We start from the raw sequence: 23,492 nt of genomic DNA, 5'->3' as shown, positions 1-23,492 counted from the left end.
GGAGTTCCTGGCGATCTCGCTGCTGCTGGCGCAGACCTCGCGCTTGGAGGTTTGCCTGTGGGTATCTGCGATTCGAGCCCACTGGAATCCACCGCCAGCTATACACGACAAGGGGTCATGTGGTTCACACCGCGTCCAGAGAGATTGCCTGGCTGGTATTCCGTGTTTTCAGGGGCACCTGCAGAGGTCATACTCATCATGACGGCTCTGAATGTAGTCATCAGTTTGATAATTTGGGTCGCATCGTCCAATCGAAGAGTACGGGAGTACAGCGACTACGATGACAGCTGCTTCGCCACATTCTCTGTTTGCTTATCTGTGTCAGTCAAAGAACCCTCCGTCCTTAGCGCCAGGGTGGCCTTCCTCAGTTGGATTTTATCACGCCTCAGTCTCGTCGGTCATTACAAGTCACTTATCACATCCGTTCTTCAGCAGCGCAATTACAGACGATGAGGAACTTGTACAGTCGGGGCTACGAGGAGCCTCTTTAACCTCCATAGCCGAGTTCTATCCCATTTTTCAGAAACCTGGCTCAATCAATATCACCGAGATATGCACGTCATTCGATGACTGTGCTCGGCGCATTGCGTACGATAGAGACGTAGCTGTGCTCGCACCCGATGTAGGCTTCAAGCATATTGGGAGGACCAAATATCACGACGAGTTGGGCGCCCCGCTCTTCACTCCTCTAAGAGACCGCGTCATCTCCAGCCCTATAGCGATGGTGCTCGCCAAAGGCAACCCTCTGGCGCCCGTGATCAGCGACACAATCCTGCGCATTGTGGAGGCCGGTTTGCTGCAGTACTACAGCCAACCATCGGCTATCGGGGTAGTTCCTGACACCAACAACGACAAGGAGTTCCTCTCATTTTACTTTGCAGTTTATTTCACGGCGATGGTGAGTTGGGTCGTCGTCTTGTTAGGCGAAATAACTTTCGAGAAGTGGTACCACACGATCAACCGCACGAACAGTAGACGACGGCTGAAGGGGATTAAAAGCGCTCCTGGTAATGAGGTTCAACATGGAGGCAGATTTAGGATAGTAGCTACTTTCAACACTCCTGCTAGTTCGACAGTCTAGGTACATTGTTCCTTCTTTGTATCAGTTACAGCAGGGAGCAATAGCTCTATACTAAAGATAGCGGGCTGGAAACAATAAGTAAATACCTTCCTCCTTTAGATGATATGAAGGTGTCTCAACAATGGAGAAAATGGAGGACAAGAGCTTTCTCTGCTTCCAGTGACCTAATAGGAAACAGTACCACAGGCTTTTGCGTCTTTTTTCCGCATCTTTGTAGTTTCATATCAACGACGCAATACAGAAAATAAAAGTTTTACACGAAGAAAATTCAAAGTCTTCATTTTTAATATAATATTTCGTAGTATTTCAATCAAAGATAGCAGCCACTCATTACTACCATAAATAAGCTTGCGTGCGGAGTGACGTGTGAGGTTCAAAATGGTTCAAATGGCTCTGAGCACTATGGAACTTAAATTCTAAGGTTATCAGTCCCCTAGAACTTAGAACTACTTAAACCCAACTAACCTAAGGACATCACACAATCCATGCCCGAGGCAGGATTCGAACCTGCGACCGTAGCGGTCGCGCTGTTCCCGACTGTAGCGCCTAGAACCGCTCGGCCACTCGGGCCGGCTGACGTGATGAGGAATGGTACCACAGGCTTACATGCAGAATGAAGACGAGAGGCAGTACTGGATTACTGAGAGCCTCTAAATGTTTTGTCATACACCGCCGTAGCTGCTGTCGTCAAAGCGCGATGCTACGTCAATGGTCGGTCTAACTTAGTGTCTTAATGATGAAAAAATCTTCGGTATTAAAGGGAGGTTTACTATGTTTACCCCGAAAAAACCATGTTCTTTGAGAATTTTTTTTCTCGAGATGTTAAATTTGGTCGAAATTGTTATTGATATTTCCTCTACAAACTGTAATTTTTTCGATGGGAAATGTCGAAGAGCGAAGGCGGAAGAGCCGTCGGAACGAAACAAAATTTCGAGATAGACCTCCACGCGTGGTATGTCACAGGTCAGCCGGCTCGTCTCAAATCAAAACTGAGTTGACTTTAGCGAAGTATACAAGATTCTTTAGGCTTTGTACCTCGCTTAAGTTATTTGGACCATAGCAAAAAAATGGCGGCCATTTGAAATAAAATAGGGTTCTTTTCATCCATTTCTCGACTTCGTCGGTGAAGTAAAAATATTTATAGTTGATGAATCGGAATAAAAGTGGTACAATTCCTAGACAATTTAGTTACCTTCGTCGGAAACAAAGAATCATGCCAATCGGTTCAGTAGATTTGAAGTTACCATACGGCGCGATGAAAAAAAAGTCATTTAATAAATGCAATATATGCAATCTGCTATTCCGGGTCCATAAACTCTCGCACGGCCGGTGACAAGCGGTTTTCGGCCGCTTGAATCCGGTGGTCGTCCGAATGCTTGGCGAACTGTGTCGAATAGAGTCACAGGGTGACGTCCATCATTGTCATAGTCTTCAGAATAGCTTAATACCCTTCGTTGAAGCTGCTCACTGCCAGGAAAGACGCAACGTCCACAGTCTTCGCACCAGAATGCAAATGCTTGGGGGCTAACTTCCAAACACAAGCGTTCAAACTTTCATTTCAGTTTTTTGTGTTTCCTCCCAAGCACCGGTACAATAACTCGTCCTCCGAAAGGTTCTCGTAGATCGGATGAATCACTTTTTTAACTTCTTTGGAGAGCGGCTGGTCGTGTTGATATTCGTCCAGATGTCCGGTAGCCTCTGCAATGCGCCACTTGCACCAACTAGTTTCCCCAGCCGGACAGTTTTGGTGTTGTGGATGGTCATCCGTCGAACACTTGTGGAAATACGTTGCCCAAATTGCCTTCTTCATCTGTTCCTCCGAATTGGAATGCCGTCGGAATGCCACGTCGTAGTACGTCGTAAGCTCCTTGATCATTTTATCAGTTTTAGTCATGGGCAAGCACATAGAATGATTTTTCGCGGCTACAAAGTCGAAATTCCCGAAAAAACTGGTGCGTGAAAAAATCCGATTTCAGGCAGGTGCATTTTTTTGTTCAACCGCGAATAACAAACATTTCCGTTCCGTATTCGGAAAAACCGTTTCAGGAGCGTATTCTTAACACTTTTATGGATCCAAAAATGCAATTTTAAAAAATCGATTTTTTGAACCAAAATACAGTAAACCTCCCCTTAATACAGAAAAATCTTTGCCGCTAAGTCTGTTAAATTCTGTTGTACACGTCTCGCATGCGAATCTTTTCAGGAAGTAATTTCCATCGGCGTGTGTTTTTATCACATTATCTCAGCCTAAAAGTGTGCAGCTGAGGTACAGCAGAAGTCTGACGATGTTCTCACATTAACTGCGAGATATAAAACAATATTCCATCTGTTAACGGGCCTGAAAAATTTTTAAAAACGACTTATTCTGTGAGTTGGCTTTCCGAATCGTGTATTTAATGCAAAAATAGTTCATCACTAAGGAACGGCATTTTCTGTGACGACAATCCTATACCAGTTAGCCAACAAACTAAAGCATCTCCTGCAGGACACGTACAACAAGTAGTATGTAATCCAGCTAATTTTGTAGAACTCCTGATACTCATGGTCAGCGAAACATTAACAATATGAGCTGCCAAAGTTTAGGTCGCATTCGCCAGTGCGCTGGTCTCATAGTCCAGACTTCCGTAAGAAATCAGGTGTAAGATAACTCCATGGCCAGTATTTACACTCAGATGACGAAAGTCATGGGATAGCAAGACGCACATACAGAGGATGGGCAAAATAATGTGAACGGTGGTAGTAATGGGATGGTTGTGTTTGATGGTCAACAACGCAGGCGCCAGCCGGAGTGGCCGAGCGGTTCTAGGCGCTATAGTCTGGAGCCGCGTGACTACTACGATCGCAGGTTCGAATCCTGCGTCGGGCATGGATGTGTGTGTGATGTCCTTAGGTTAGTTAGGTTTAAGTAGTTCTAAGTTCTAGGGGACTGATGACCACAGCAGTTAAGTCCCATAGTGCTCAGAGCCATTTGAACCAACAACGCAGGTAAGGCACGTGTCGCACTGGACTGTGCGTGTTCAGTACGGATTAGGCATCAGTGCAGGTTGTTTACGAGTAGTGCACACTTCGTATTTGCGCTCGGAGGCCATGGCGAAGTGCAATGAAAGACCTAACTGAGTTCCAAAGAGGGCAGATCATGGGAGCCCGATTAGCTGGATCATCAGCAAACATGACAGATAACTTATTGAACATTTCAAGAGCAACTGTTTCAACAGTCATGACAACCTACACAAAACTTGGAAAGACATCATCGTGTAAACGTAATAGTGGGCGCAAATCAAAACTAAATGACAGAGATCGTCGTACGCACACACGGATTGTGTAAAAACAACACAAAACTGCGCCTGCTAAAGTGACTACAGAGATCAATAACCATCTTCGAGACCCCGTATCTATCTACACTGTCCGCCGAGAACTCCGTATAGTGAATATTCATGGACGAGCTGCTATACCGAAACCATTAGTGACGACAACCAACTCAAAGAAGGGTAGAACATGATGTCAGGAGCATAAATCCTGAATGGCTGATCAGTGGAAACACGTCATTATGGTCCGCCGAGTCAACATTTTCGTTATTTCCATATCGGGGCCGGCCGTTGGTGGCCGAGCGGTTCTAGGCGCTTCAGTCTGGAACCGCGCGACCGCTACGGTCGCAGGTTCGAATCCTCTCTCGGGCATGGATGTGTGTGATGTCCTTAGGTTAGTTAGGTTTAAGTAGTTCTAAGTTCTAGGGGACTGTTAAGTCCCATACTGCTCAGAGCCATTTTGAACCAATATCGGGCCGTGTTAACATCTGGAAAGCGTTAAAATAAGCATGCAATCCTTATTGCTTGAGTCCAACGGTTAAGCGTGGAGGTGGAAATATGATGATGTGGGCAACCATATCATGGTAATCTGCTGGTCCCATAATTACTCTCAAAGGCCGTGTTAAGCCAACGATTATGTAAACATTTTAAGTGATCAGGTGCACCCCATGATTCAAACGTTGTTCCCCAACAATGATGCCATATTTCAGGAGAATAATGCATCCATTCACAAAGCCAGGACAGTACAATCGTGGAATGAGGAGCATGCAACTAAACTGCAGCATCTTCCCTGGCCAGCACAGTGTCCGGACTTTAACATTATCGAACCCTTTTGGGTGGTACTGGAGAGCAGACTCCGAAAACAGATTTCCGCCTCCCTCGTCACTACAGTAGTTACAAGAGGTTCTGATCGAAGAGTGGCATAACATCCCTCTGGAGACTAAACGATCATTATATGCCAGTGTTCCAAGAAGAATCACAGCTGTATTACGGGCATTTTTGGGTGTCCAATCACTTATTAATAAACAATTCCCAAGTAAGAACACCTGTTCACATTATTTTGTCTATCCCCTGTGTATAGGTGGCGGTAGTATCGCGCACACAAGGTATAAAATGCCTGTGCGTTGGCGGAACTGTCATTTGTACTCAAGTGATTCATATGAAAAAGTTTCCGGCTTGATTATGGCCGCATGATGGGAATTCAGGGTCTTTGAAAGCCGAATGGTAGTTGGAGCTAGACGCATGGGGCATTCCATTTCGGAAATCGTTAGGGCTCTCCACATACGGAAAATCGCAATATCAAGAATGTATCGAGAATATCACATTTTAGACATTACATCTGACCACGGGCAATGGCGTATCCGATGGCCTTCACTTAACGACCGAGAGAACTGCCGTTTGCTTAGAGTTGTCAATGCTAACAGACAAGCAACAGTGCGTGAAGTAACCGCGGAAATCAGTGTGGGACGTACGACGAATGTATCTGTTCGGACACTGCGGCGAAATTTTGCGTTAATGGGCTATGACAGCAAACGAACGACGTGAATGCCTTAGTTAACAGAAGGTCATCGCTTGCAGCGACTCTCCTGCACTCGGGACCATATCGGACGGCCCCAGACGATTAGAAAACTGTGACCTGGTCAGGTGAGTCCCAGTTTCAGTTGGCAAGAGCTGATAGTAGGATTGTAGTGTGGCGCAGGCCCCATGACGCCATGGATCCAAGTTGTCACCAAGATACTGTGCAAGCTGTTGGTGGCTCCATAATAGTGTGGACTGTGTTTACATGTTGTAATGGATTGGGCCCTCTGGTCCCACTGAACCGATCACCAACTGGAAATGTTTATGTTCGGCTACTTGAACGCCATTTCTCACCATTCATAGATTTCATATCCCAAAACGAAGATGGAATTTTTGTGGTTGAGAATGCCGATGTCCTGGGCCAAAATTGTTCGCAATTGGTTTGACAAATATTCTGAACAACTCGAGCGGATGATTTGGCAGCTCAGATCGACTGACATAAAACCTATTGAGCATTTATGTGACATAGACTAGAAGTCAGTTGGTGCACAAAATCTTGCAACGGCAGCACTTTCGCAATTATGGACTGCTATAGAGACAGCATGGCTCAATATTTCTGTAGGGGATTTCCAACGACTTTTTAACTCCATGCCAAGCCGGGTTACTGCCTACGCCGTGCGAAAGGAGATCCTACATGATATGGGGAGGTATCCCATGGCTTCTGTCAGCTGAGTGTATGACCTCTCAATACTAGGCTGGTGAAGGAAGGGCTGGTGCACCTGAGGCAGGCTAAACAGCCTCAGTTCGTCGTGGCACGGATATTATAAATCCTCGGGATGAACATCGATGTATTAGAAACACTCGATGTATAGTATCGAAGCATCGAATTGAGGTAATGCATTTTTAACGTTCTGACACATTCGGTGCGTCGACTGGACCAACCTACTGTCTTGTTTACTTCATCGTCCTAAAACATCTGACAGAGCACAACAACCGGCACGCGGACATTCGATCGATTAGTGAATGAGACAGTAATCACAACTGTTACCGAAACGAATTAGTGGCCTGGCACCTTGTGTTAAGCAGCAGAAAGAAGCGAAACACGGAACTTAGAAGGATATGTTCCTGCTGAATGTTGGTACTAGATTCGCCTATTTTCGATTCCGTCATCTTAGTTCACACAAAGAAACTCTGTTGACATAGCTCACTGAGGACTTCGTTCAGATGGTTCAAATGGCTCTGAGCACTATGGGACTTAACATCTGAGGTCATCAGTCCCCTAGATTTAGAATTACTTAAACCTAACTAACCTAAGGACATCACACACATCCATGCCCGAGACAGGATCCGAACCTGCGACCGTAGCAGTAGCGCGGCTCCAGACTGAAGTGCCTAGAACCACTCGGCCACAGCGGCCGGCTGAGGACTTCGTTACTCAGTGTTTAGTTGTACGTAATGCAGTTCGAAAATTTGATGAGGAACACTCTGTTGATCGTACACTTAACATAGATATACACATTTCATTATGTAACCATACACGTTACGTGTTATGTGACTGGATCCAATTTTTCGCGCAACTCCGAGATTTAAATAAGGAGTCACCATCGTGAATAATCACTAGCAAATATAGTAGCAAAACAAAAATTTAAATTTATATGTAATTCGTAAGGATGATGAATGACTTACAAATAATAATTCTGCGTCGTTTAGTACAATTTTTAAAATGGGAGAAATGTACGGTGTAACTCCGTCAAAACGTTCTTACACGATAAAGCAAAAAACCACACTCTGAGAGAAAATGCAAACCAAAACCCTGTTGCAAACACGTACAATTAATAAGTGCGAGCTATGAGCTGAGGATGTACCACAAGGTATTATAGCCACTGAAGGCTTTATTTACTACAAGTCTTCTGGTAATATCACGCACCCTTCCGTATTTGAATAAGAAAATTGCCGACTGCGTTTAGTGCATTAATTTTGGATGATTTGGTATTCCTTGGTTCGGCTATAACCACAAAAACGCAGCACACAGCCTTGAGACTTTCTGATAACTTTTTTCATAGCTATCTTTGTACTATCGAATAAAAGATTTTGCACATTATGAAATTTTCTTCTTTTTCAGTCGCAGGTTTCTCTAATCCATATCTGTAATCGCATGTAAAAAAACAATAGATGTACTGGAAACATTGCTGTATAATCTGATGCATCGTCATATCACTTATTCCGCCATAGGATATATTTCGTAGAAAAAATATCAATGTATTTTTTTTAATTTTCATCACTAATAGAAATTTCGGAAACATTACGTTTGCGGGTTGATCTTTCACGACCAACGTCAGCTTAGTTGTACAGTTTGCAGACCGCAACAGCTAGTACCGAATTATGGTGGAAACAGAATTTCTGGCTGTTGTTTCAAGTTTCTGTTTGCCTCAGCATCGAATATGAAGCAATTCAGAGTTATCCTGCAACACAACCTCTCGGTCTGACTCGTACTACTTAATCTCTTCAGATGTTTAGTAAACGCTTGGCACTTTGGCGCGTATTTCAGCCATAAACAGCTGTAAGACAAACAAGTGATTTCACTAACAGCTACGGAATCTCTTTTAGAACTATAAACTAATCGCTCAAATATTCGCCAGGAAATACTTGGTCAGAACGGACTGAGCTTGATCGTTACTTGCTCACAGAGTTTCGTGACGGTAAGTAATGTTGTAGCTAACAGCTAATAAATCTATAAATCTATTATCTTAAAAACACAACAGGTAAAAGAAGTAGAGATCATTTGTTATGTGCATCCTTTAAAAGTTATTGCAATCTGTTAAGAAAAATTTTAAAATCGTCCTGAAATATATAAAATGCGACAGCAATTAATAAGGCTCAATTCAAAATAAATATTATACGGAATACACCGTCAAGGGAAATAAGACAACGACCCGTTTTTGAGAGGACATTCATCTTATTTTTACCTCATCAGATGTTTACATTTACTTACGCATTGTGAACATTGTTTCTTCACTAAGGACACTTTACAATAACTGTCTTGAAAACTTCCGCTGCACAAATCTGCAACAGCGTTACTAAAGAGAAAATATTCACGACACGTAAATAAATATAAATATCTGAAGATGGGACGCCAGGCTCCTGAAATTCCATCACGAAAAATAAACATACATAAAAACAACTGGTTGCAGCTAATTCACTATAAATTAGCTTCATGTTCAACAGATTCAGTGCTCTAAAACGTCGAAAATGTACAAGAATTATTTTAATATTGAAATATCCGACAATGCGTCCCAGGCGGACTACAATGTGAGCGCCTTGATCTCCCACAAATTCCTTCCAAGGGCCAGATTAAAATAAATCATAGGGTGGATTCGGCCACTTACTGCCAGTTGGCACCCCGTCTCCTACATCCTCTCGCCAACGATTCCTTTGCTGTCCTGTCTTCTCTGCCACTCATTGTTTTACACCAACTTCTGATGCCTTTATCATGTCAGTTACAATGCACAAAGCATAGTGTTATTATCTTGGATAATTGGAATATATTTTTTTCTGTAAGCAACCCTTCTTCATCCTCTATAGAGAAAAGAGGTGTATTGTGAAATTAAATATGTATCAAGAATCGCTCCTGAATCTCAAACATAAAAAAGCAGTTCGTCTTTTCCAAGAAACACATCAATCCTGGTCTTGTGATACTGTACTGCTTAAGAATTTCATAAAGTAAAGGTCTTTTAAGTCTTCTAAAAGAAAAAGAGGGAAACATACTGCTAACTTAACTCATATTCACTGGTGAATGAAAGTGATTTTCCTTCATATGTCAATTTAAATTAATTAGCGTTTTTGCAGCAATTTTTTACATTTTGGATGTGAAACCATCTTTGAACATTCAATCTTTCTCGTTTGTATGTGATCCAACAAGGAAGATTTGTTACTGTTGTACATATTGTTCATTAAGCATTGTAAAGCCATATCTTTTTGTAGTTAGACACTAAATTGAACCCATCCTGAGTACGTTCCCTATGGAGTTTATTCTCACTGGTTGTTAACATGATGGGATACTTACTCCTACTTTGCAATGATTGCAGCACCCAAACTTATGTCCAGTTCAATTTACTAGCTAACACTTTGCTGTATGGGGGTTGGTTTTAGTTTAATTTTACGTTTATTTTCTGACTGCCCGATACTATGTCACTCTTTAATAAGATTCTAAGATTTGATTCCTAACATTTTTTCCATACAGTGAAGCAGTCGCTTTCACATAGTTTCATTCATATGTAGAATATGGTTACCAATGCACAATGATCAATTTTCGTCCAAAGCAATGGGCGAGTTCGTTCGTTTGTTCAGAATGGGAAGCCGACATTGTCTGCCCACTTTTTCTGATCGAAGACGTGCTGCAATGACAGAATCGAGGTGCATGACTTGCAACCTTTCGCAAACGATGATATTTGTAGCTTTATATGTTAGCTTCATGATGACGCGTCAATCATTTCTTTAATGGCCATAGTTCTTGTGTTATCTGCATTTAAGTAAGACACTGCGCGAAATTCTAAAGAGTTTGCAACAAACACTAAAGATCGCTATGATTTTGTGTTTGGCGCATGTTACATAATGTGCTGCTGCATATGTAATTTAGCTAACATACTGAATTTTTCTTTAGATTGAGGTGGACATCTCTATCTATCAACAATCTCAAGAAAATTGATCTTACGTAGCACAATCGTTTGCAATTGCACTCACCAGGAATGAGTCCAGAATGAAATATCCACAATATGCCTGGGATTTCACAAATGCTTTGAGACATCAAAATGGGATTTTGGCAAATGATAGCACATAAAGAGGGGAGTATTTTTCTGTATGTTTATTATGCAAAACTTCATTATCTACTGTACTGTTCCACTAACTACAGGCTTTTTCGTGAAAGAATTTAATTTTTAAGGGCTATCGATAACTGTTGAGACAAGAAATGGTCTCGATTTTGGAACAACATGAGTGAAGACATTAGATGGTTATTTTCGTAGAAGGATGTACTTCTCCATAAACTGTTGACCCTACTTTTCGTCTGTTCCTCACGTAAGAAACCACTATTTCAGAATTCTCTCAGAATTCCATCATCACATGTTAGTGAGATGAAATTGTGTAAACTACGCTATTTTGGTAAAACAAGCAGATTGTAACATGGCTGCAAGAGAAATGTAGGTTTTACTCAAAATATTCCACTCACTGCGCTTGTTTGAATGTTAAAAATGGTTATCAAGCCAGCCGAAAATAAATCGCTGCTTTTGTTGCATTTTCAGAGAACTCTACAGTGTCTAACTGTGAACCCCGCTACTACATTCTCCCCACACATGCCCTGCTAAATGTTTATGTACAGGACGTATTAGTCTGTAAGCCCTGTACTAAAGGATGTATATCACTGGTTTACAATTCTCGGTAAATTGCTTCAGTAATTGAGCAGTGTGTTATTTTCTATACACTATTTAGTTCCGAATCACATCTATACACATAATCCAATTCTACTGTTTTATCCAAAACTAATAGGCAGAATGCTTTCATTAGGGTCCGAATTCTTAAATAGGAATTATGTTACTGGATTCAATTTCTTTTTGTGGAGCTGTATGTTTCTGTTATGACCATAGCTAGTCACTGGGCTATAACATTTTTAATAGGCAGACTCCTTTGCAGTGTTTCTTGTATCACTGCAGAAAAAGTAATCCTTAACTTATTGCCCCACCACATGAAACAACAACACATCTTCTGACAGTCAGTGTCGAAACTATCAATACTGCAGCAATGTGATTTATTTTCCAACAGCATACATGATTATTAATTCAATATCCATAATTTATTAAGTTTCTTTGGAACAGGCTCTCTTATTGCAAGGAGTAAACTGTTTTTCTTGTCCACTTAACTTTCGTTGTGTCTTGTGAATTTTCCTAATCCATAGCTTTAATTGTTCTTAATTATAGTTTGAATCTTGTCTTGATCAAAGCAATTATAGCCAATTCTTACTACGAGAATTTGCGATTTCTGGTCATTAAACATGGCGCCTGTTGCCTCAGAAAATAGGGCTATTCTATTTCATACTGTTGGTGACGATAAAGCAAACACAATTCGCATAGTCTTGACACTGTCTTGTCGTCAAAAACTCGCAGTCCTTGAAGATGTGAGTGTAAATTTCTGAAGAGCAGTTGTACACTTTTCGCCTAAAGCAGAGACGACCATGATTTCTGGACGCTTGCAGAGCTCTGGCATATGTGCATATAGCTGTCACCTACGTGCACACTCACCTCCCCGCCCACTGCCATGCCATACGAAGCTGTTTGACATGGTAATGGTCCAATATGACTGGTCGAAACCAACCCAGAATTTTTTCACTCAGGAAGAACACACCGAAAGAAATGCGCTGTCAATATTTTAGCTAGTACGGCGCACTGCAGGTATTTCTCAAAAAATGTTAAAGTTTCTCAATTTTGCAGCATGAAAAACGGCATACAACAGCGGTTCGGACAGTCATTCGTGACCAGTGCCCGAATCGTCGAATAAGCAGATAGAGCCACGAGAAGACAACGTAACGCCACATAGCGCAAAGTCCAAAGTGCACACACGCGAATTTTAAGCAGTTAACCATACGTAACATGTCTCAGATCAGTAATTTTTTCTCATAAGTTGTAGTTCATATTGACAGCTAAAGTGCTGCAGGTGTAACTTAACACAAGCGACTAGCAGAGGAAACGGAATCAAGGCAGTGTATGATGTTTCATTATAGACTTCTTAATTAACTGGGACTTTTATTTTTTGACACGAAACATTTCTAGCAATTCCTGTAGCCAATTCATATGATAATTATTGAATAAAGTAATTCCATTAACCATGAAGTAGTCACAAAAATGCGAAGCGTCTACTGGATGACGAAAACAAACTTTGTTTTACACAACTCACATCTGATAAAAGAAAAATTTAATGCATTCAGGCACTTCACATTAATTACTAGCTTTATTTAAACAGAAGTGGGATGGAGAAAGAAATGTTTGTGGCTGTTGTTCTATATATTGTCCTGTGTACCAAGCGTACTTGATAAAATTGCTAAAACGTTATCGTTTTGGTACCGTTGGGCCTTCCATGCGTGTTCTCACTGAGGTTTCTTTTAATTTGAAGGTGCAAATTAACAATCCATAATTGTCTGATGTTTAACAGTACTGTTCCGCTGATAATCCTGAAAAGGCGAAGAGCCATCGGAAAATATTGTACGAAAATTTTTTGAAAAATAGTTTATACTGTCAAAACAATCTTTATAAAGGGTCTGAACCACACTATTACTTGCGGACGGAACCTAATTTAAATCATCAGTCTTCGTCCTCCTAAAGAGTGAGGTGTCGTTATATCCAAGCTGAGACTCCAATGAAATCAATTAATAATTTTCTGCAGTTGGCAAGAGAATGTTTCGGATGTAACACGGAAAATTAATCTCTCCCATTTTTCCAGACTTTTCTCTGTCGATTACTCGATTTTTGCAAGTAAAATATTTTCTTTAAGTTTTTGATCGTAATTACCAAATTCATAGCTCCCCAGGCTAAATACTTGCTGTATACCTTAGTTGCTAAAACTTTGATAGTGCATTTCTTTCAGTGTATTCTTTCTCTTTGAAAAATATCAGGGGAGGTTTCGACATGTCAGATAGGACCATTCTGTATTAGGCATGAAGACGGGAAAGAGGGGGAAGAGAGGAGAAACTGCGATGTTCCGCATGGCAATTCAGTCGCACAAGGAGCCATAAAAACACTGGCATGTTTCTTGCTTTCTTATTTCACGTTTCTCAGTAACAGATATCACCAACAAAACATTTGCAATATTATTTAATTATTTTTGATGAACTGAAGACATAATAGAAATTCGTATCTGACACAAACCGTCGGCGTACAGACAGAAGCACACAGATTCGTAGATTGTCGTCACTCAGATTGCCACACAATCATGATTTATTTAATTTCATGATCACAAAAAGCCTTTCACGCATATATGGTGATCGAAACGTATTACGTTTGCGACCTTATTAAGGAGACGTGGAGACTCTTGCCAAGGAAAACAACTCAAAACTCCTGGACAGTTTTAACGTAAAATACTTTGTCTTTTAAACAGGAATTACCACGCTGATCGATCAGTTCCATGTGCACAAGCACAGAGGCACTTTCGACTGAATCGGCAAACGGTATAAAAACAAAACAGCTCAAAAGTAGATATAAATTTGACAATGACCTCAAAAGTTTATAAACCTGTTTCTGTAATTCTTTCAACGACACAATGACTTCTTCAAAATTCGTGTTTTCTTTGACGCTGGTGAGTTTAGGAAAGTGGACTGTGGTTTTTGTCAGAGGTTGTCACTTCCACAATGCGATTTTCTTTTTAACTGCAACCCCATGGCAACAGAAATTTGTTTTTTCCTCACCTTGCAGCGTCTAACAGTTGCCAGTGAGCAGTAAACTCCACTTAAAATGCGAGGTGTGCAATCCACTTCACACTTTCTAATTTTCATTCCTGCGTTACATTGTGTACACTTGCATTTTTGCTTGCCGTAGCCAACCATGGCCAAAAGAATGGTGGACAGAAGGCTTCCTTGCATGACGGGTCGCTTTATTGGCTCTATTTATTATCCATTAACTTTTGTTTTTGAGCAGGTACGACCGCTGTGGGCGAGCGGTTCTTGGCGCTTCAGTCAGGAACATCTGTACTGCTACGTTCGCAGGTTCAAATGCTCCCTCGGGCATGGATATGTGTGATATCCTTAGGTTAGTTAGGTTTAAGTAGTTCTAAGTTCTAGGGGACTGGTGACCTCCGATATTAAGTCCCATAGTGCTTAGAATTCTTTGAACCCTTTGAGCAGGTACCGATAATTGTGTTGTCAACTTTTTTTTAAATTGTTCATGAATCTTCTATTTCTATATCACTTATTAGAAACATGACTTGTTCTGCCACAAGCCTTTTTGGAGACTATGAACATGACAGACTGTTTTGCATGGCTGGACTATGTTTAGTGAATTATGTGTCTACTTCAGCTAAAACATTCGACATCCCTTTCTTATGGACCTACTCAACGTCTGTCTGAGGCTGAGAAGTATTCTGAAGAGTTGTAAAATTTGCAGATTAGTATTGATTAAGAAGTACAAAGACACAACCCAGCGGATTATGTGTCTTTACAGGCCTATTTGCCTCCTCATTGCTCTAGCAAATGGCTCAGGAGCATATTGCGTCTGACGGATTGCAGACTACTTGGAATTCGTAGGTTTACCGGTGTCAGTTTGGTTTTAGAGGGTGAACGCCAATTTGCGACACTGTATACATCGGTTCGGCTCGCAGTTATGAAATTCCAATAATGATAGACATTGGAGACGCCTTCTACAACATTGTGGTGGCCTGAAATATTTTCATACTTAAAATAATTTCGAGATTGCTGTCTTTGAAGGTAGTAGAATGAACTGCTTGTAATCGTAGGATAATCAGACATGTTACAAATGGGAGCGCCAATGGATGAGGATGCATTCTCTGAAGGTGTATTGGCATCTGCACACAATTTACTGCAGGGCTTTAGAGGACAGGTCCTTTGTAAAACGCAATAGTGACGTAAGGATAATAAACTATCTGTAGCAGTCAACAAGATAACGTACACGCTGCTGACGGAGAAACCTTCTACGAACAGAAACCCAACAAGAAGCTTAGAAAACATTTCCATGCCGAGGAAATTAGTTGGCATATATCTAGGTTATTTGTAGGCGAAAATAAGTTAATAACAATACTAACTGCAACCTATCGATTGTCGCTCAGCCATTCGAGAAATACCACAATGCCATATAATACCAGCTTCGAAGTCAGTGTTTCGACACACCAGTTCAGCTATGCTCTGTATTGGAATATAATGTGAAGGGTGCAAAGGAATGTGCTGACAAGGCTAATCGGAGCATTAGAACCACAGCAGTAAAGACGCTGATTGTGGTATTAAGCATTCCCAATAGATATTACCTCCATGTGACTTGATGACTCATACTAGCTCAAAATGGGCGAGGCGGACAACATCGATGTAACCCATTAACGGAATGTGCATTTAAGTCGAGCTGCGGCGCTCGGGGTGTACTCCTATCAAGGCGATCGGGACCTCCCTGTAGAGGATCGGCAAGTCTATGAAGTCTTTCTAAGCATCTGGAAAAGTCAAATAGTAGGCCACGACTCAAACAGATGAGGCATCCTTCATCCCTGAGAGTGAAAGCCATTTATTCTCAGCTCTCAACCAGAATAAAACGCCGACAGAAAGAAGTAGGTGACTATGGAATGATGGGTTCCCAACAACACGATCTAGTCCATTGTCCAAAACGCAACAAAAACAGACCACAGGCGGTACACGAGTATTGATTACACGTAACAATTAAAGGCCAAGTGTTTTACGAAATTGCTAACAGCATAGCAGATCCGATTTCCTATCGACTGTACAGCTAGGATTTCAGTAGAGGTCAAGTAAATGCACAGTGTAAGTGTTAGTGAAAGAGACAGTGCGACTGATGTGAGTCGTTGAGTAACTCAAATGCTGCTACGTGTAGAAACGTAGGAAGACTCAACGCATGGCAGTAGCTTGTCGGGTTCGCCTCCATAAAGCACGTCGTATGACCATCATCTACAGCCACTGTAATGGCCGGCTGAGGTGACAACAGTTTCAGTCGGTGTAGTGGATGGCCCCTGACGTTCACCTTAATGCTCTGCAGTGGATTTCAATGTCATATTATCATTGTGACATACATCATCAGACCAAAAGTCTGAGCTGTAGCTGACTTTGTCATTTTCGCACAACTTATTTTATCTGTTTTAAGATCTATAATATTTATTTTACAGTTATCTTCTGAGACATGAAGCCAGCCAGCTTCATTGCTTACCGATTCTAATACGTTCGCAACCTCTTTGTATAACTATTGCATCGGAAAGCATGTCTTTGGTGAGCCGTTGGCTCAAAATTGTTCAAATGGCTCTGAGCACTATGGGACTTAACATCTGTGGTCATCAGTCCCCTAGAACTTAGAACCAGTTAAACCTAACTAATCTAAGGACATCACACACATCCATGCCCGAGGCAGGATTCGAACCTGCGACCGGAGCAGTCACGCGGTTCCAGACTGAAGCGCCTAGACCGCACGGCCACACTGGCCGCTGGTGAGCCGTTGGGTATTAGCCAATGACACGCCTTGGTGGCAGGGTTTCATTGTGCCTACCCTGTTCGAAGGAAGTCAGCCGGTCTGACTCTACTCTGGTACTAGTTACAGTACTTTTCCTGTACAGTGCTTGGAGTGTTAACACGTACCTGGTTCTGCAGCTACATCTGATGGAGTGTGCTATTCTGATGAAATTGCTTCTGCCTGACGGGGAGCTATCACGTTCAATAACTTTTACAATGAGCAAGATTAACCGTATGGCAACTCCAAGTTTTTTAACTGTACGAATTCCGTGGCATTGTTTGAAATGAGGTCGGTTGTGATGTCCTTCCAGAAGTTGTTTTTTCACTAATGCGTATTCATATGCAGTAGTACAGGTTGAGACAGAGTCAGAAATTTTAAGCATTGAGAAACTGGTTACTGCTTTATTTCTACGTCATTTCATTCTAGTTTGAATCAGTTCCTACATCCTTCAATTTTCATCCATCTGTGTGTGTGATATCTGGTGTTATGAGCTTACCTCAGATGTTTGCTGCTTAATGATTGCTTCGACAGACTGACTAATAATCTGAATCTTGTGTGAGGTATCGTGTTGATGAATGATGAGTTGTTTGCAGTTGTGAACTTTTGAAAAGTGGTCAGTAGGAGGCGTTTTTTTTTATGCAGTGAGGCTTAGTGGATGACGAATATTGAGTGATGGATGAGGATTGTTCGTACTAGTAAACATAGATTGGCTTAGTGCGTGTACAGATGTTTAGCATGGTCTAACATGGCATGGAGTGACGTGTGAATGTGTATCTTCTTCTGCTAGTATGGTTGACATGGAAGTGCTGTAAGTCATCTGTGAGTAAGTGTGTATCCATATGAGTGTTCTGGATTTGTAGAAGCTTTTGATTTAGTAGTGAACGACGGTTTATGATTAGAAATATTACATCGACTATTTGATTGGAAAGCCGATGTTGTGTGGTTTCACGATATCAGGAAAGGAAAGATTAGGAAGATTTAACGGGGTAGTCATTTTTCGAATATGGCTGGTCTTTTGTGTTCCGAGTGCTTCCGAGCAGATTGCGATGGTACGCTTAATGAGCAACTGCAAAGTGGTTGTGTAAAGTGAATTTATATAATATATTAATTCCCGCCGGTTGAGGATAATATTTCGATTTTTGTTGCTGTGTTGTGTTATTCAAGAGATTATTTGATGCATTGTGGATTAAGGGATAGACGAATGGACTGAATTATTAGTTGCCTTTAGGCAGATGTTAAATGGAATGATTTTTGATTTAGATTAGTCAGTGCAGTTGGGCAGAAGTCAGGAAGTGCTCTGCAAGGCTGATGCTTGTTCCAGAGGTCACTGTAGATGAGTTACGACTGACATTAACCAAAGAGAGGAGAGTGCTTGTGGGAAGTTACGTTTATGTGTAGATGAATACAGATGTCGACCTGAAAGACTAGATTTGTAACCTGTATTGAAGATGTTGCCCGCCATCCTTCCACGCGAGACCTGAACGACAGCGTTTGCCTCGCATTTAGACGCTTCAAAGGTGGTGTTTGAGAACGGCTAATGGATACAGCAAGACCATACCACCTTTTGGAAAGGTGCTCCCAGCTCCAAATGTTCCAAAGACAGCAAAGCGGAAGGGGCATGAGTTCCCCTACAGTTACGAAGACCACGAGGAACAGCTAACACTAATATCGTTTCTGATAGAGAAGCAAAAAGCTAAGGAAAGCACTTGCGTTTCGGGACTACCACTCTTCAAATGTTGTTGCAAACGGGGAAAAGCAACAGGCGACTTTTCTTTTTCCCTACAGCGAGGCGTTGAACATGACCTTCCTAACTTTTGCTCACGATGTAACGTATATATGTATAGCTGTGGACACACAGGGGCTGCTTGCACCACGATGATGCTACCGTAGACTTTTATGGGCCGGGCAAGCCTCTTTTGATTAAAATTTAATTTAAGTTTAATCATAGTTCACAATCGATCAGCCGTTTTCAACGATTATTACTCATACATACAATACGATTCCACAAAAACTTGGAGAATTATTTGGAATTTGGCTGAACGCAATGATCACACTACCACATCTAAGACGAGGAAGACGAAGAAAATGAAGGGGAAAAATGAAGAAGGAGAAGAAGAAAAGGAGACTGTAGCAATGGTTGCTCAAGTCTGATTTTTTCAGACTGTCGAGCTTTTATTCACATGATGGAAGAAACTCCAGATACCCCACAAGGCAAAATTTGTATTATACTTCAAAATGTTAATGTTTTGTGTAATATCACTATGCACGATGATGTGTAAAGTTATTAATTACAAATTTCGCGAAAAATGGAGGTTTGCTGCAGAAAATCTATGACCAGTCACTTCTGAAGGAAATTTGTTTAAAACACGACCGATTTCGTCCTTATGCCCATCTTCACATATTCAGTGTCGGGGTTCATTGTTTAACATAAAAGGCAATTTATATAACGTTGAATATGAAGATATAACTCAACGCATTGGATGTGGCAAAGTGAATAGAATTGACTATAGAAATATTCTTACATTTAGATCGAATTTCCAAATTCTAATTACATATTTGACTCCAGAGTAGTCATCTGAGACACCATATTTCTATATTCACACCAGTTCTGCTTAAAATATTATAAACTGTGGATTAATGTGGATGAAACATAAACTCGCGGTGTCCAGAGCGTTCACGTTCAAGTACAGAAATTACGGTAAAGTAGATTAGAAATAAGAGGTACAGACATGTTCCACATATACAGGTACAGTAGTTACGGAAATTATTACGTGATTGTAGAACCGCATTGTCATATTATAGTGTGTAATCTGTCATATTTTAATATGTAGCGTAGTGACCCAATCACTGTCAGATTATAATATGTGGCACAGTCAAATATTATCGTGTTTGTATCTCCTAAAAATGTTCCTCCATGTGCTCGTATTTCTAGTTGTTGTGAACAGTCATAAAACTTGGTGCGTTACTTGTTATGTATGTTGTTATGTATGTTGTTACCAAGTGTCTCTCCATTCCCACGTCTTGATAAACTGATCACGGAATCCCAAAGTTTTCCCAGTATAGCATTTTTATTGAATGGACGAACCGAGAAACATCATTTGAGACATGTGCGATAGGGCCAATTTATCACTGCCATTGATTTACTTTCGTTGCATAGTGGTATTTTACTGATGCTAGCAAACATTGAATATCAGTTTGTTAGAGAGTAATCTTTCAACCTCTACCAAGTCCGATTACATGGACAGAAGATAGCTCATATGCTGTTTCTCCATCGTTGCACAGGGAGTCACAGTTTATTTTTCAGGGAAACAAGTAGTGGCCGGTATAGGAAATCAAAAGCTACAGTAAGTTTCAATTCCACAATTTCTCGAAAAATTGGAACGCCTTGTTTGCGAGAAACAGTACTAAATCCTATTGCTCACCCTACGATGTCGAGGATAACTCTCGCCCCAACCACAATACTGAAAACACTTAAATGCACAATCATAGGTACAAATCTTTACGGTCTGATTTGAATTCAAAAAGAAACTTACAATTATCTTCCACCTACCTGAAAAATTATTTACACATTACAGTTTGAAGTTTAATGAGTTCAACAGAGCTTTTGTTCTCAGACCAGTCCACTTGTTATTTAAAACGAAAAACACTCTTTCTGGGTGGGTATTAGATCCTGTAATACAACAAAACACGTGATTTTTCTTCAAATTCTGTACACTAATTACTTCGTATTTAGAATAAAAAACATAGATACCCATTTCTCACAAACATTACTGGCAAGACTAATTTTATCATTTATAATTTCCCTGACTTTACAGAACTCATCATACAGTTAATCCTCATTTACATCAAATTCAAAATATTTAAAAATATATTGTACATCATCTAACGAATCCACAATTTCGTGAGTCACAACTCCAAAACAATTACCGTTCTTTCTCTGGAATATTTTCTCAAGAAATTGCCTTAACGCACAGTAGGTTTCTATAATACTTAGAATCTCATTTTCTATGTAGTTTGAACACTTGAGATAAATATTCTCAAAGTGAGAAATAAAGCTAAAACAGACCTGAGCAATCATGTCCTTTCCAAATTTGTCATCACTAAAATGGTTCTGTAAAATGCTAGTATAATGCTCAGCACTTCTCTTATAGCTATTAACGGCATCCCAATGACACGAAATCTTATCCACAGCAGGCGTGAGTGAAAGTCACCTGGTGGGCACATCTCTCAATGTTACTCACCATTCTAAGTCTATAAATGTTAAACAGGGTTGCAATCCTTCTCTTTGTTTAGCTGAAGAAGAAACGTGACTATATAATTTGAGTAAAATTATTTCAACATCTAAATCTAATGAATTGCTAGCATGTTTACAAGCACTGTATAAAATATGACTGCAGCATTTGACGCTAATTATACTATCATTTACCTGACTTAAGAGCTTCATTTCAGAGTAACGTTTTCCAAAATTTGCACTGGCATTGTCTGTGCAAAATGACAGTTTTACAAACTCACACTATGTTTTTCAGTGTATGCCCTTAATCAGATTGTAAATCCCATATGTACTTTCGTCTGTTTGTTCAACGAAGTCAAAAAATTTATTTGTACTCCCCTCAAGAGGAACAAAACACCTAACCATTACGAGGATCACTTATCTATTTTTGAAATTCAAAGGATCTGTGCCAGCTGCAAACATTTGTGACTCACAGTGGTCTTTAAGAACGTTTACACAACCTTCAACACGTTTTGGAACTAAAACGTTTTTCACAGCTTCTGCGTCCACATGACATTTTTCCTATTACAACATAGTCACCGAATGATTCTCTTAATAGTTTATTGCCACAAACCATACTATTATTACTTACACTGTAGTTCAATGTGGCTAAAATAATACCTACTTCACCAGCTGTTGTTGCTGAACTTGAAGGCCTATTGAAGGTGGTGGAAGTTTTGGAGTTTTCATTCGTCTCCCACTCCTTACTTTTGTGACCCATAAATTTAAAAATGTATAATTACAGCTCCGTTTCAAAGTCTGGTATCACGTTTTATTTCAGTTTAATATAGAAACACCCTAGATGAAATGACCGAGCAAAACATAGTAACGTAATATTACTCTCTACCAGATATGTACATTTAATTATTAATTAAGTGGAGTAGTTTCGTGTTGTAAGCAGTCATTGTTCCTTCCATGTGCTGCGATAAATTCTTTCCAGTACAAGGAATAATAAGCTGTATATTTATTTGTTTTCACTGGGCCAGTCCAAAAACGATTTTTCTCCCAGTTTGAAAGATAAACGTATACATAACGAGGTTTCTTCTTTTGTGGTGTTTGATGGTACTCCTCATCAATTTCGCCATCCACCTCGTCACAGTTGTACAATAATTGACGTACTGCAACCGTCCGAGAAAGATGAGACAACCATCCAGCGACCCAGATGCCGCAAAAACGCAAAAGTAAGAGAAAGTTCGAGGAACATACCAACATGAACTTATATGCATACACATTCTAGTATATTCTTGTAAAACAAATGTTGGCAGAGACGCAAACGCGCTACGTATTAGGTTCATTACCGATTCGGAATAAAGCTATGATGCCAACGTAGGTTCGGCCTATCGATCAGAATGTTTCGATAATCGAAGTTGAATTGTTAAAAATTGAAAAAATACGTATTGCACTTCAACTACCTATATTACGTAGTATTAAATAAGGGAGAAATGTTCTTAAATACGTGAAACTGGAGACTGAAGAAAAAGGTCTAAATACGTGAAAAACAGGGAAATACGGGAAACCTGGCAATGCTACGTTGTCATTACTTATGGGGTCAAAACATTTTACGTTTTGGGTGATTGATTTTGTTTCTAAGGCGGTCTAAGCTATTAGTAACATCACATCGTACATCTATGCAACACTGCAACTGGTGCCTCGAGGACGTATCCATTTAGGAAGCGAATGGTCATGCGTTTGCCGCTGTGCAAAGTCTTTTCCGTTGTACAATTGTTATCGAACTATTAGCACGGACTCTTTTCTCTTAATAGTTCACATGATAATGCGTTTTTCTAAAAAATGGTTGAAACGGCTCTGAGCACTATGGGACTTAACTTCTGAGGTCATCAGTCCCCTAGAACTTAGAAGTACTTAAACCTAACTAACCTAAGGACATCACACACACCCATGACCGAGGCAGGATTCGAACCTGCAACCGTAGCGCCTACAACCGCTCGGCCACTCCAGCCGGCTGCGTTTTTCTCTCAACGTCAAATATAATAGTAGATATCTAGTTTCAGGTGAAATAATTTGCAATTTTTTTTTTTGGTAATTCTAATTTTCAGGACATTTCTAGACTATACTGGTCGGTGTACGTCCAATGCAGGTAAAAG

This window comes from Schistocerca americana, chromosome 2 (genome assembly GCF_021461395.2).
Source record: "Schistocerca americana isolate TAMUIC-IGC-003095 chromosome 2, iqSchAmer2.1, whole genome shotgun sequence".
Lineage (NCBI taxonomy): Eukaryota > Metazoa > Arthropoda > Insecta > Orthoptera > Acrididae > Schistocerca > Schistocerca americana.
Note: the sequence above shows the minus strand (reverse complement) of the source record.